Here is a 14,463-nt window from a genome sequence, read left to right on the forward strand (position 1 = left end):
TGCGGGAGCTGGGACGGAACTGGAACTGCAGAGGCGTTGAGGCATATCCACACCGGACACTTAAAGCAGACGCCCCAGGATCAGCAGACCGCCAGCCACTTCAATCTTCACCCCGGCAGTTTCCGGTCGGAGGCTGACCTCTGAAGTGCCATTGGGCATGTTTGGACGCGGGGGTGAAAGGTCAGCGTCTGAGCCCAAGTTGCGGCAAGGGGAGCGAGGGAGGTGGGACGAGACCGAAAACAGGCAATAAAGATCAACATACACCATCAGATATCAAAATCAATGCATCTCCATCAATATTTATCAACTAATATATAAACTGGGTCAGTGAGTGAGAGAGGGGGAATAATCAGGGATTAATGTAAATGTATATACATGAATGTATCAAAGCTATAAATATATATGCTGAGACAGAGGCAGAGGGGGATTAATCAGGGATTAACATAAATGTATCTCCATCAATATATACCTGTCAATATATAAAATGGGACAGTGAGAGAGGGGAATAAACAGGCATTAATATAAATGTATATACGTGAACATATCTATATCCATAAACATATAACCTGGGGCAGTAAGATAGAGGGAATAATAAGGGATCAATATCAATGTGTATACATGAATATATATGTCAATAAATATATTAACTGGGACAGTGTGAGAGAAAGAATCAGCGATTGCTATAAATGTTTATACATGAATCTATCTCTAAATGTGTAAACTGGGGCAGTGAGTGGGAGAGGGCAATAATCAAGGATTATTATCAATGTATATAAATGAATATATTTATATCTATGACTATATAAATTTGGACATGGAGTGAGAGACAGGAATAATCAGGGATTAATATCACTCTATATACATGAGTTATGTTATGAGACCAGGTGTCCCGTGTGTCTCAGGGTCTCCTGACACATGCCACACTGCCCGGCGAATACATTTGAAGGACAAATTTAACAAGAACTTGCTACAAAGACACAGTAGATCCAGATCGAGAATGCGTGTTGATTTCCCCCTTTTCCCAGCCCTATTGGAGGAGCGAGGTTCATTTCCAGCCCAGTTTTTAGTATATTCCCCATGTCTGATGATTTTATTTCGTTGAACACTTTGTCAATGACAGTTTCACTGCCTCGGGGTGTTTACACAGAGAGAGACAGAGTGAATGAGTGAGAAAAACAAACAATCCAGCCCAGTGCAGTTAAACCTTGTGCCCTATTAATTCAAAAGCTCTTTATTATGATTAAAATTCAGCATTTCACAGGGCGAATATGTCCCTAACACGGATTGTACCCACCTCCCTAACCTGAACTAAACGCTTTAACGTGAAAAGTGACTCTCAAAACTCAACCAGTTTAGGGACTGAACCTCTCAATAACCGTTACACTGAACATTGCAATCTCTCAGGGAAACTTTCCCTTTTACCCACTGTGTGCTGTAAATGTACAGGAGCTGACACTGAGACACACGTATATTGCCAGGAGGGGGTGAATTGTTCCTTTTACATACACGGACATGTGTCTCCTGATTGTACATTCTGTGTCTGTGGAAGGAGTGTGTCCCATGTCCACACTGTACTCCTTCCAGCCCCTGTGTGTGGGTGTTGGGGGTGAGCTGTGTCTGGAATCGATCTCTGTCACTGGGGCTTGTTCGTTGCCCACGAGCCCTATGAAAGGGGCTTGTGTGAGTTGTTTCCGGGGCAGTGGGGCAAGTGGGATCAGTGTTTATTACTATTTCAACCTGCAGAAATATTCTCCTCAAAGATTTAAGAGAGTGGAAAGGTTTCAAATCAGCAAAAAACAACGTGTGGGATTTGAATGGCCCAACCTTTCAGTTGTGGTATCATCCTTGTAAATCTTTTTGAACCTTCTCCAGAGCATCTATATACTCTTTATAATTTGGCGACAAGAACCATTCACAATGCTGCAAGTGTAGTCTAACCAAGGTTCAATACAAGTTGAACACGATTTCCCTGATTTCAATTCAATTCCCATAGAAATGAACCCCAGAACTTGATTTGCTTTTTAAAATGACTTTGTAACTTGTGTTGCTACTTTATTGATTTCTTATTTGTTCCCCTTTTTCCCATGGCTCCTCTTCCCCATTTGACTCTTTCTTTCCAAGGAATATGTGGCCTTCCTATTCATTCTACCAAGATGTACCGCCTCACATTGAAATTCATTTGCCATTTACAAGCCCATTCTGCAAGTTTCTGAACGTCTTCCTGTATTTTGTCGCAGCCCTCCTCAGTATTAACCACACCTCCCAATTTGATGTCACCCGCAACATTTTGAAATTGTACTTCCGATTCGGGAATACAAATGGTGTCGGTCTCGTCAGACGCAAACTTTGTGTGGTGTTCTGAGTTAACCCCTTACATGCTGTTTCCAGCAATACAATAATATAAGTTAAAGAAGATGGTGGGCACGGCAGGATTGCTGTGGACCCAATCGCCACCAGCCGAGCAATGCCAGAAAATCATCATCTGATCGGGCTCAAGTTCCTCCCTTAGTCCGTTGCAAGAGTAACTTTTCAAAAATAACACAATGTATATCAATCTATTTGTGGGTTATGTGCGGAGAGAACGTGACATTCAGATGAACGTGTGGAGCCATTGAGAGATTGTAACCAAGGCCAAAGCTTCATAAAGTGAACTTCACACTTGGAAATCTAAATATCAATTTCATCGAATCTAAAAAGTTTGGCTCACTTTGTCCCCAGTAAACATCTGTCCTGATTTTGACTTGCGGTGAGTGCAAGGAAAGAATGATTCACATTTATAGATCGCCTTTCATGACCTCTGGATATTCCAAAGCGTTTTACAGCCGATGAAGTACTTTTGAAGCGTAGTCACTGTTGAAATATAAGAAAGGTGGCAGCCAAATTGCGCACAGCAAGATCCCACAAACATCAATGTGGTGATGACCAGATAATCTGTGTAGATAATCATTAAATATTGGTTGTTGGGTAAATATAGCCAGGACAGCGAGGAGATTGCCATCAGTCCCACGTGCTAGTCAGAGTAGAAATAGCAGGATATTTCAAATGAAAAGGTGGCGAGAGGAGTGGTGCAAGGAGGAGGGATTCAAATTGGAACCGGTTCTGGGGGAGGTGGGACCAGTACAAACCGGACGGTCTGCACCTGGGAAGGGCCGGGACCGCTGTCCTAGGGGGAGTGTTTGCTAGTGCTGTTGGGGAGGGTTTAAACTAAATTGGCAGGGGCTTGGGAACCTGAGCAGAGAGGCAGAGGAAAGCGTGCCAGGAAGGGACAGAAGGTATGGAGTAAAAGGTAAAGTGTTAAAAAAGGAAAAAGCAGGAACTAAGTATCACAAAACATATTTGAAAGTTCTTTATCTGAATGTACGTAGCATTCGCAACAAATTTGACGAGTTAACGGCACAAATAACTACGAATGGGTATGATCTTGTGGCCATTACAGAAACATTGCTGCAGGGTGAAAACGACTGGCAATTAAATATGCCAGGGTATTTAACAATCAGGAACGACAGGCAGGAATGAAGGGGAGGTGGGGTGGCTATGTTAATATAGGAAGGAATCACTGTAATACAGTGAAATGATATTGGGACAAATGTTCAGGATAATGAAACAGTTTGGGTAGAGATAAGGAATAATAAGGGGTAAAAACACTAGTGGGCGTAGTATACAGGCCTCCTAATAGTTCCAACTCTGCTGGAAGAAGTATTAATCAGGAAATAGTCTGGGCATGTAATAAGGGAACAGAGATAATTATGGGGGATTTTAACGATCATATTAACTGGACAAATCAAATTGGGCAGGGCAGCCTTGAGGAAGAGTTTATTGAGTGTATTCGGGATGGATTTCTTGAGCAGTATGTAACTAATCCTACAAGGGGGCAAGCAACATTGGACCTGGTCCTGTGTAATGAGCCAGGACTAATTAATAATGTCCTAGTTAAGGATCCCCTTGGAATGAGTGAACGTAACATGTTTAAATTCCACATCCAATTAGAGGATGAGAAGGTTGATTCTCAAACAAGCGGACTGAGCTTGAATAAAGGAGACTATGATGGTATGAGAGCGGAATTGATTAAAATGGACTGGGAAGATAGCTTAAAGGGTAAGACGGTACATGAGCAGTGGTGTTCATTTATGGAGTTATTTTACAACTTTCAAAAAAATTATGTTCCATTGAGGAAAAAAGGGTGTAAAAGAAATGACCGCCATCCGTGGCTAAGTAGAGAAATTAAGGATAGTATCCGACTAAAAACAAGGACATATAAGGTAGCCAAACATAGTGGGAGGATAGAAGATTGAAAAGTCTTCAAAAGACAGCAAAAAGTAACTAAAGGATTGATTAAGAAAGGGAAGATAGATTATGAAAAAAAACGAGCAAAAAATATAACAACAGATAGCAAGAGTTTCAACAGTTATATAAAAAGAAAAAGGGTGGCTAAGGCAAACGTAGGTCCCTTAGAGGATAAGACCGGAAAATTAATGGTGGGAAACATGGAGAATGCAAAAATGCTGAACAAATATTTTGTTTCAGTCTTTACGGTAGAGGACACCAAGAATATCCCAACACTGCACAAACAGGTGGCACGAGGTTGGGGGGGGGGGGGGGGCGCGGGTTGAGCTAAATACGATTAAAATCACTAAGGAATTGGTACTCATTAAAATAATGGGGCTCAAGGCGGATAAATCCCCTGGACCTGATGGCTTACATCTTAGGGTCTTGATGGAAGTGGCAGTAGGGATTGTGGATGCTTTGGTAATAATTTTCCAAAATTCTCTGGACTCAGCAAAGGTCCCGGCAGATTGGAAAACTGCTAATGTAACACCCTTACTTAAAAAGGGTCGTCGGCAGAAGGCTGGAATTTATAGACCAGTTAGCCTAACATTTGTGGCGTTTAAAATTTGGAAGTCTATTATTAAGGAGACAGTAACTGAACATTTAGATAAACATAACTTAATAGGAGAACGTCAGCATGGCTTTGTGAAGGGGAAGTCATGCCTAACAAATTTGCTTGAGTTCTTTGAGGACATAACGTACAGGGTGGATAAAGGGGAACCAGTGGACGTAGTGTATTTAGACTTCCAGAAGGCATTCGACAAGGTGCCACCTAAAAGATTATTGCTCAAGATAAAGAATCACTGGATTGGGGGTAATATTCTGGCATGGGTGGAGGATTGGTTATCTAACAGGAAGCAGAGAGTTGGGATAAATGGTTAATTCTCGGACTAGCAACCAGTAGCCAGTGGTGTTCCGCAGGGGTCGGTGCTGGGTCCCCAACTCTTTACAATCTATATAAACGATTTGGAGGAGGGGACCGAGTGTAACATATCAAAGTTTGCAGATGATACAAAGATGGGAGGGAAAGTAGAGTGTGAGCAGGACAAAAAAACCTACAAGGGGATAGAGACAGGCTGGGTGAATGGGCGGAGATGATGCAGATGCAATACAATATTGGAAAATGTGAGGTTATGCACTTTGGCAGGAAAAATCAGAGAGCAAGTTATTATCTTAATGGCGAGAAACTGGAAAGTACTGCAGTACAAAGGGATCTGGGGGTTCCAGTGCAAGAAAATCAAAAAGTTAGTATGCAGGTGCAGCAGGTGATCAAGAAGGCCAACGGAATGTTGGCTTTTATTGCTAGGGGGATAGAATATAAAAACAGGGAGGTATTGGTGCAGTTATATAAGGTATTGGTGAGACCGCACCTGGAACACTGCATACAGTTTTGGTGTCCATACTTAACAAAAGACATACTTGCTCTCGAGGCAGTACAAAGAAGGTTCACTCGGCTAATCCCAGGGATGATGGAGTGGACATATGAGGAGAGGTTGAGTAGATTGCGACTCAAATCATTGGAGCTCAGAAGAATGAGAGGCGATCTTATTGAAACAAATAAGATTGTGAAGGGGCTTGATCGGGTGGATGCGGTAAAGATGTTCCCAATGATGGATGAAACTAGAACTAGGGGCACAATCTTAGAATAAGGGGCTGCTCTTTCAAAACTGAGATGAGGAGAAACTTCTTCACTCAGAGGGTAGTAGGTCTGTGGAAATGCTGCCCCAGGAAGCTGTGGAAGCTACATCAATAAAAAAATGTAAAACAGAAATAGACAGTTTCCTAGAAGTAAAGGGAATTAGGCGTTACGGGGAGCTGGCAGGAAATTGGACATGAAGCTGAGTTCGGATCGGTCAAGGCCCTGTGGGTGGCGGAGCGGGCCCAGGAGCTCAGTGGCCGGGTCCTGCTCCCACTTCTTGTGTTCTTTAGATTTGAGGTTAGGATCAGATCAGCCGGCTCGAGTGGCCGATTGTCTTATTCCTGCTCCTATTTCATATGTTCTTATGTTCTTATGTTCTTCTGAGAACTGCCGCGCTCTTCTTTGAAATCATGCTTTGGGATCTTTTACGGGGCCTCGCTTTAACGTCTAATCTGAAGGACGGCGCCACCCTGAGTACTGTACTGAGAGAGATAGAGACAGAGAGACAGAGGCAGAGAGGCATAGCATGTGCGCTCCATCGCCAAGACCGCCTACTTCCACCTCCGGAACAACGCCCATCTCTGCCCCTGCTTCATCTCATCTGCTGCTGAAACCCTCATTCTTGCCTTTGTCACCTACAGACTCGACTATTCCAATGCCCTACTGGCCGGTCTCCCATCTGCCACCTTCCGTAAACTCCAGCTCAACCGAAACTCATGTTGTCCGATCCCAACTCGCACCAAGTCCCAATCACCCATCACCCAGTCAAACAGCCTTTTTTTTCTCCAATATTTTTATCTCTAATGAACAAAAGTGTTCAAAGTATTTTTTTTAAAAACATTGATTTTAACGTGCCAATGATTTTTCTCCCTGATTTGTTCACGCAGCAGTGTCCAGGAGATTAATCGTTTATTCCTGGAGCCTCCGGGACAGTCCTGGATGGCTGGGAACACTTCTAAAGCGTGGAGGAAGGCGATCGGCGGCAGCAAGAATTGATTGAGTTTTTGGATGAGGTAGCAGAGAGGGTAGATGAGGGCAATGCGTTTAATGTGGTGGATATGGACTTCCAAAAGGCGTTTGACAAAGTGTCGCATAATAAGCTTGTCATCAAAGTTGAACCCCATGGAATAAAAGGGGCAATGGCAGCATGAATCCGAAATTGGCCATGTATTAGTAAACAGAGAGAAATGGTGAACGTTTGTTTTTCGGACTGGAGGGTCGTATACGTCGGTGTTCTCCAGGGATCAGTACGAGGACTGCTTCTTTTTTTGAGATATTTTAATGACTTGGACTTGGGTGCACAAGGCTCAATTTCGAAATTTGCAGAAGACACAAAACATGGCAGGGTCGTGAACAGTGAGGAGGATAGTGATAGACTTCACGAGGACATAGACAGGTTGATGGAATGGGCGGGCATGTGGCAGATGAAATGTAACGCAGTCTGTGAAGTGATACATTTCAGAGGAAGAACGAAGGGAGGCAATATAAACTATATGGTACAATTGTAAAAGGGGTGTAGGAACGGAGAGATCTGGGGTGTATGTGCACAAAACATTGAAGGTGGCAGAGCAGGTTGAGAAAGCGGTTAAGAAAACATACGGGATCCTGAGCTTTTAAATAGAGCTATAGAGTACAAAAGCAAGCAATCAATGACGAACCTTTATAAAACACTGGTTTGGCCACAACTGGAGTATCGTGTCCAGGTATGGGCATCGCATTTTAGTAAAGCTGTGACGGCCTTCGAGAGGGTGCAGAAGAGATTTACTGGAATGATTCCAGGAATGGGGGACTTCGGTTACGTGGATAGACTGGAGAAACTGGAGCTGTTCTCATTAGAGCAGAGAAGGTTGAGAGGAGATTTGATAGAGGTATTCAATATCATGAAGTGTCTCGGCAGAGTAGAAAGAGTGAAACTGTTCCCATTGGCAGAAGGGTGAAGAACCAGAGTACATAGATTTAAGGTGACTTGTAAAAGAACCAAAGGCGACATGAGGAAAAAAAATATGCAGCGAGTCGTTATGATCTGGAAAGCACTGCATGAAAGGCCAGTGGAAGCAGATTCAGTCGTGGATTTCAAAATGTAATTGGATAAATACTTGAAGGGAAAATAATTACAGGGTTACGGGGAACAAGCGAGGGAGTGGGACTCACTTGATTTCCCTTCAAAGATCTGGCATTGGATTCGATCGGGGCTTTCAAATGGGAATTGGATAAGTACTTGAAGGGAAAAAAAATCAGGGCTACGTGGATAGGGCGGGGGAGTGGGAGTATTTGGATTGCTCTTGCAGAGAGCCAGCAAGTCCGCGAAGGGCCGAATGGTCTCCTTCCATGTTGTAACCATTCTATGATTCCATGATTCTAAGAATTAAATGAAAGAGCCGGACAGAAATAAAGACTGAGAGAAACAGAGATAGGGAGACAAAGGGGGAGATAGGGAGTCATAGAGAGAGGGAGGCAGAGACAGAGACAATGAGACAGAAAGAGAGAGCGAGCGAGAGAGAGAGAGAGAGAGAGAGGCATAGATAGACATACCGAGAGACAGAGAGAGACAGTGAGAGACAGACAGACAGACAGACAGACAGAGAGTGAGAGAGAGACAGAGACATAGAGCGACAAAGAGAGAGAGACACAGAGAGAGAGAGAGAGAGAGAGACTCAGAGATCAGTACCTTTATCCAGTAAGCCATCAGGGAATCAGCACAGGCCAGGTATCAAGGCCTTTACCCAGTGAACTATCAGGGAATCAGCACGGACCAGTGAGCAGGGCCTTTTACAATTTATTTGCATATTTACAAACGTATAATCTTCAATCAACCAGCACAATCGGGCAGAACAATAGAACTTAATTACTTATTTTATTTTCTTTACATTAAAATTATTCCTTGATGTATTTAAGATTGGTAACCTGTGCAGTTTTATGAATACAGCAAAAAATGGGTTTTTACACCAAAAATAAGCATTTCCATGGGAGTTTCCAGTCGTCCACCTGTGAGCAACCTGGTTTATAATCACTCAAAATGACTTTAAACAACCATATTGAACAATTAATTTCTTTAGTTGATGTACACCAGTCAATTACTTAGTAAATTAATATTATTTGATGGGAAGTACATTTTAAACCGTGCCCACTGATGCCTGAGTGCCAAAGAAAACTAACACAATGTGAAGCGCTTCCCGAACCAGCACAATCTGTTGGATCTCGCAATGTCGACCTGGAGAACTGGTCAGTTCGATGGGCAGAACCTGATCCTGGACAATTGAATCTTCAACCAATGTAAAAGTTTGCTGAAAATACCATTTAAGTGGTTTTGGGTGCAACTCACTGACGTTTAAAATTCCCCCGATCTTTTGCCCTGGTTCGGCCAATTCTGCCCGGATCGAACCGATATTGTTTCTCTTTCACTCTCTGTCTCATTCTCTCTCTCTGTCAATCTCTTTCACAGGCTCTCATTCTCTCTGTTTGTCTCTCTCTCTCTATCACCTTCGCTCACTCTCATTCATTCTCTCCCTCTCCCTCTCTCTCTATCACCCTCTCTCACTCGCTCCCATTCTCTAACTTCTGACAAGCAAAATTTTGAAGCTCTGAAGCAAACTAATTTGAATTTAATATTTTAATCCAATGTTCATTTGTGGCACAGCTCAGCTCAATTCAACATCAATATGTGTATAAGGGACAACTGTCAGTTGACTGTACTGTGTGTGTGTGTGCGTGCGCGTGCGCGCGCGCGCGTGTGTCAGTGTCACTGGTCTCAATAAGTAACCAAGGGGTCATGTTCACAGCCTGGCTCCCCCCTCCTCTGTGCCCCGTGCGTCTCTGTACCACCGGACCCATAACGTAACTCAGGGGTCCCCCCACAGCCTGTCGTCCCGCCGCCTCCGCTCCATGTGTCTCAGGCTCTCCAATAAAGTAACCCAGGGACGGCTGCATAAATTGTATCACCCTTCCCCTGTGCTCTGCGTGTCACAGGGTCTCCTGGTCTCAAAAAGTAACACTGTCATCTCTCTGTCCGTCTGTCTGTCTGTGTTTCTCTGTCATTCTGTATCTCCATTCATGCAGAGTGCACACATTCTGATCTGCCCCACAGCAGTGACAGTGATTGCCAGGTTTGCCCATTTTGCTTTAGGTGCAGGGCGGCCATTCATTTGAAGTCCAGCTGATCTCTTTAATGCTGTCTTTGAGCAACAATTCATGCATCATCTGCAGAACAATCCCTGCCTCAATAGGACAGGTTATCAATAAAATATATCAGAATCAGTTTTAAGATCATTTCCGGGCTCGGTGCTGCTAATATAAAATGTACTTCCCGTCCAGTGGGAAGTGTAGGGGATAGAATATCAAATGGGATTTAGTTCTAGTGCTTGAAACTCTTCAGCTCTTCCTATAATTTGACGAATTTAACAATTAGAATCAGTGGGTATTTCACCGCGTTCTTCAGCTCCTCTCTGAATTTAGTCTGGGTCAGGACATAAATACACGTGTTTGTGCAGGAACTGAGAAGCTGCAAAATTCCTGCTGTGCGTTCTGTGATATAAAGGGGGTCAGTGGGGGAGGAGTATGAATAACTATTTGTAATTCGCTGATAGATGTAAAATACAACCTATGTCACCCATAACAATATAAAACTGCCCGATATACTGAAAAGTAAAATGATGGATTTCTTGCGGTTCTCCATCTCTGGATCCTTGTGATTCTCTCCATTGCTGCGGCCCCGGAGTCCCCTGCGGACTCGGCTGGACACTAAAATACGTCTGACCGTCAGAACATTGAGCAGCAAAATCAGACAGAACGGGACACAAGGGGTTAAAATGCGGTGAAAAAACTCAAATGCGGCCCATACGGGGGAAGTATTGAAGCTCGGTTTAAACACACAAAACCAGGGAACATTATCAATTACAAATGCAGGTTCATATTTGAAGTACCAGGGGAGACTCTCCAAACAGCTCAGCACACTCACTGTTCCCAGAACCACAGCCGCCGTTTTCTCAGTACAATATTTTGTTTTCAGCTTCTCACAACAAATGGCCACAAATCGATCAAAGGTGAAAGCGACTGTGAGCCAGACGGAAACCTCGGTGGTTGCAAAAACCAAGAAGTCAAAGAGACGACACACGGGAGTAATGTCCAGGAATGAAACTGGGAAATAAATCGCACTAATCCCTCTCAATATCGGATCAGTGATAACGACCAGGAGATCGGCCGCTGCCATTCCCACCAGGTAGCGAGTGATACATTTGGAGAGTCCGCACTTTCCACGAGACAGGATCACAATCGCCGCCAAGTTAACTGTAAGATAGAGGAAAGGAAGCAGAGACATTACTTTTCAGACCTGGAGTCAAAGCAGCAGTTTGAGCGGATCTGGGGTGAAATTTCCAGCTTTGTTGCTGCATCGAAGGGTGGAAAGTGATTCACTGACCTGGGAACCGCTTTCGGGCAGAGAGATATTTTTAAACACAATGATCAATAATGAATTGGGAAATCGATACAGAAAGTGAATAAGGTGAGCGCCAGATTTGTTGGAAGGGCTGAGCGTGGGCATCGTACCAGTGGGGAAAGAGAAGGGGTTTTACCGAACGGGATTCCAGCGGATTAACGCCGGATTTGGGCTCCAGACAAACTTGGAACGAGAGCGAAGTGTCGGGAAGTTGAGCGGACGGAGAAGGTGCAGCTGGTTTCTTCCTCCGGGTTAAGAGAGCCGACAGGGGTTGGCACTAAACGGGAATGGCAGCTGGAGCCCGACCCAGTAAGTGAGATAAGGAGGGAGACAAGGAAAAGGATATGTCGGAGCTGGAGGGGAGTCAGGAGCAGATGGTTTGTGAAAGCGGATCAACTGAAGCAACGGATGAGGATAGAGAGGATTCAATGCAGTGGGAGGAGGGGCTGGGATTCACAGGGAGAGACTGCAGCAGAGTGTTAGAGGAAATCTAATCTCTCGGTCCCATTAACACAATCCAATCAATAAATTCAACCATTAATTTCTGTGGTTATTGGTGTCAGGGAACAGCTCGTTTCGTAAAAATGGGTTCAATAAATTTACTTTGCACATTCAATTAAATTTAAATTACAATGTATTTATTAAATCAGCATCGTTGTTTATTGGATTAATCTGACAGACAGCTTTCAGGATGCAATATCGTAATAATTCATAACAGTCAAAAAATGAATGAGTCTATTCTTTAAATACATTTCAATTCGTGTTTATTTATTCAGCAAATAAGTAAAAGGAATATTCACCTAAACAGACTGAGGACCTAATAGTGATAAACCCACCCGGCGGGAGTACAATAAAACTCTCACAATCTGACAACATCCTAATAACACCTTCAATTCACATTTCCTCTTCATAATTGTACTGAAAGTTTCAGCAGTTCATTCCGAAAATTGTTTACTCTGCTGCTTCTTTCTCTCGTTTTCTGTCTCTCCCTCTCTCTCTGTCTCTCCCCTCTCCACGTGTCTCTCGCTGTATCTCTCTCTGTCCATCTCACTGTGCCTCTCTCCCTGTCTCTCACCTCTCTCTCACTCCGTTTCTTTCCCTTGGTCTCTCTCTCTTTCCGAGTCTCTCCCTTTCACCCTCCCCCTGTGTTTCTCGCACTCTCTCTTCCTCGCGTTTCTTTTCTCCCTTCCCTCTCGTTTTCCTTCTCAGTCCCTTCCTCTATCTCTCCTCTCTATCTCTCCGTACAGTCTCTACTCTATTTCTCAATGCCCCCTTTTCCTTCCGATTCTATCCTAACAGCCTGCGCCTACATTCTCTTCACCAGCCCCGTGTTCCAACGATTCGATACTCATTGTCAGTTTATTAAATGGTGAAACCTACGTGAACAGTTTTATGTTTTTACAGATCAACCAAGTATCTATCTGTTCACCTACACTGTTCGTTTCATCTACAATGCATGGAATAAACAGAATCGAATGCCTGTTCCAGACGCACCTCAACAATTGAAATTCCTTCTCCTGTAATTATAAAGTACAGCGTTAGATGGCGGCATTGTTCAATTAACAAAACACCAACATCACCGCTGCTTCTCATCTTATTTTCTTATCTTCTTATCTTACAGATAACTAGAAAGGCTCCTCATTCCATCAAATACAGTGTAAACTGATACAACATAACCTCAAAAACATTGCATTTTACAGTGAATTCATGCACGGTGAAGCAGAGAATGAGATGTGAAAGAATCAGCAAAAAACTCAGTTCAGTAGCCAGACCTCTGGAGATGCGTCAGATACACACACAATGAAATAATCTTTCATAACAGTGATAACCAATAAATACATTGAAATCCCAGTTAAACTGAACCATGTTATTGCGGAGGGAGGACATTGCGCTGACTCCTTGTAACGTGAGCCGTCTTATCATCAATCACTGAAAACACATTTATAGAAAAATATTACAGAACAGGTTAGTTCCACAGCACGAAACTGTGAACAGCTCCTGATGATCTGATACCAGCTATCAGCCCAGACACCTGATTCCAGTATATTCAGCACAATAATCCAGTGACAATGCCAGGGTTGGATATACAAATTTCATTACAGATATAATGCAATTGCTGCAAGGCTGAACATTTGGAAGTTAATGACATTCCATTATTCAACAATACATTCAGTACAAAGAATAATCCATCAACAATCCCAGGGATGGATATTCAAAGTACACTACATATATAATGTAACTCCAACAAGACCGAAAAAGCTGAGACAGGACATTCCGTCAATTGATAGAACAGAACAGGCAGCTTTGTAAAACACACAGGGAGAAATGAAGTGCCCAGGACAGCAGCACAGTTAACGCCGATTTACACCATTAACAGCTGAGATAACGGCTTACCCGAAACTCCAAGGGCCGCAAGAACAGGATAATAAATATCTTCTATCTGATATATCACTGGATATCCCATTTCAGTGAGAAGCAGTGACTTCTTTTGGCCTGGAAACCAGAGCTCCGGCAGGTGCTGTGAGATGATTCATTCCAACGACCCCTAATTTATACAGGGGACAAGTCTCCACGGGCACGGTTATACCCCTGATCATTGCTTTACAGTTACAGTCCCTTGAACAAACACATTCCATCAGCAGCTTTGAATCCGATGTAAAGAATTACGTGGATATAACAGAAACATCTCAAAATCCAGGGCATTACTTAATCAGACCACTCTCAGAAATAAATTTACAAGCTGTGCTCATACAGGACTGATCCAACAACAATTAGCGACTTCATTTACAGTTTTCATATAATTGCATTGGCCATGTTCAGTCCTGCCCATTAATTTCTAAATGTTACCGATTTCACCGCAGTTAAACTGAATCCAAGAACACAAACACACCATTTCTCTCTGCCCTGCAGTTTCCCATTTAAAATATGAATTTTGAGTCTCTGACAGAGTTAACGGTCATTTTCAGGATTGTAGCCGATAAATGACTGTTGGTGATATTAGGGGACGGACACTGAACGAGCTTCATTGCCATTCCTCTCTCCACTGTTTTACTGCAGATGTTTCCCC

The 14,463-nt window shown here is 43.3% G+C and overlaps 1 pseudogene; it reads right to left on the reverse strand.

Moving 5' to 3' along the window:
- Positions 1-324: 324 nt before the first annotated feature.
- On the reverse strand, positions 325-13,860 carry LOC137312516 (probable G-protein coupled receptor 139; annotated as a pseudogene).
- Positions 13,861-14,463: the final 603 nt, after the last annotated feature.

The sequence above is a fragment of the Heptranchias perlo genome, unplaced genomic scaffold, assembly GCF_035084215.1.
Source record: "Heptranchias perlo isolate sHepPer1 unplaced genomic scaffold, sHepPer1.hap1 HAP1_SCAFFOLD_43, whole genome shotgun sequence".
Taxonomy (NCBI): domain Eukaryota; kingdom Metazoa; phylum Chordata; class Chondrichthyes; order Hexanchiformes; family Hexanchidae; genus Heptranchias; species Heptranchias perlo.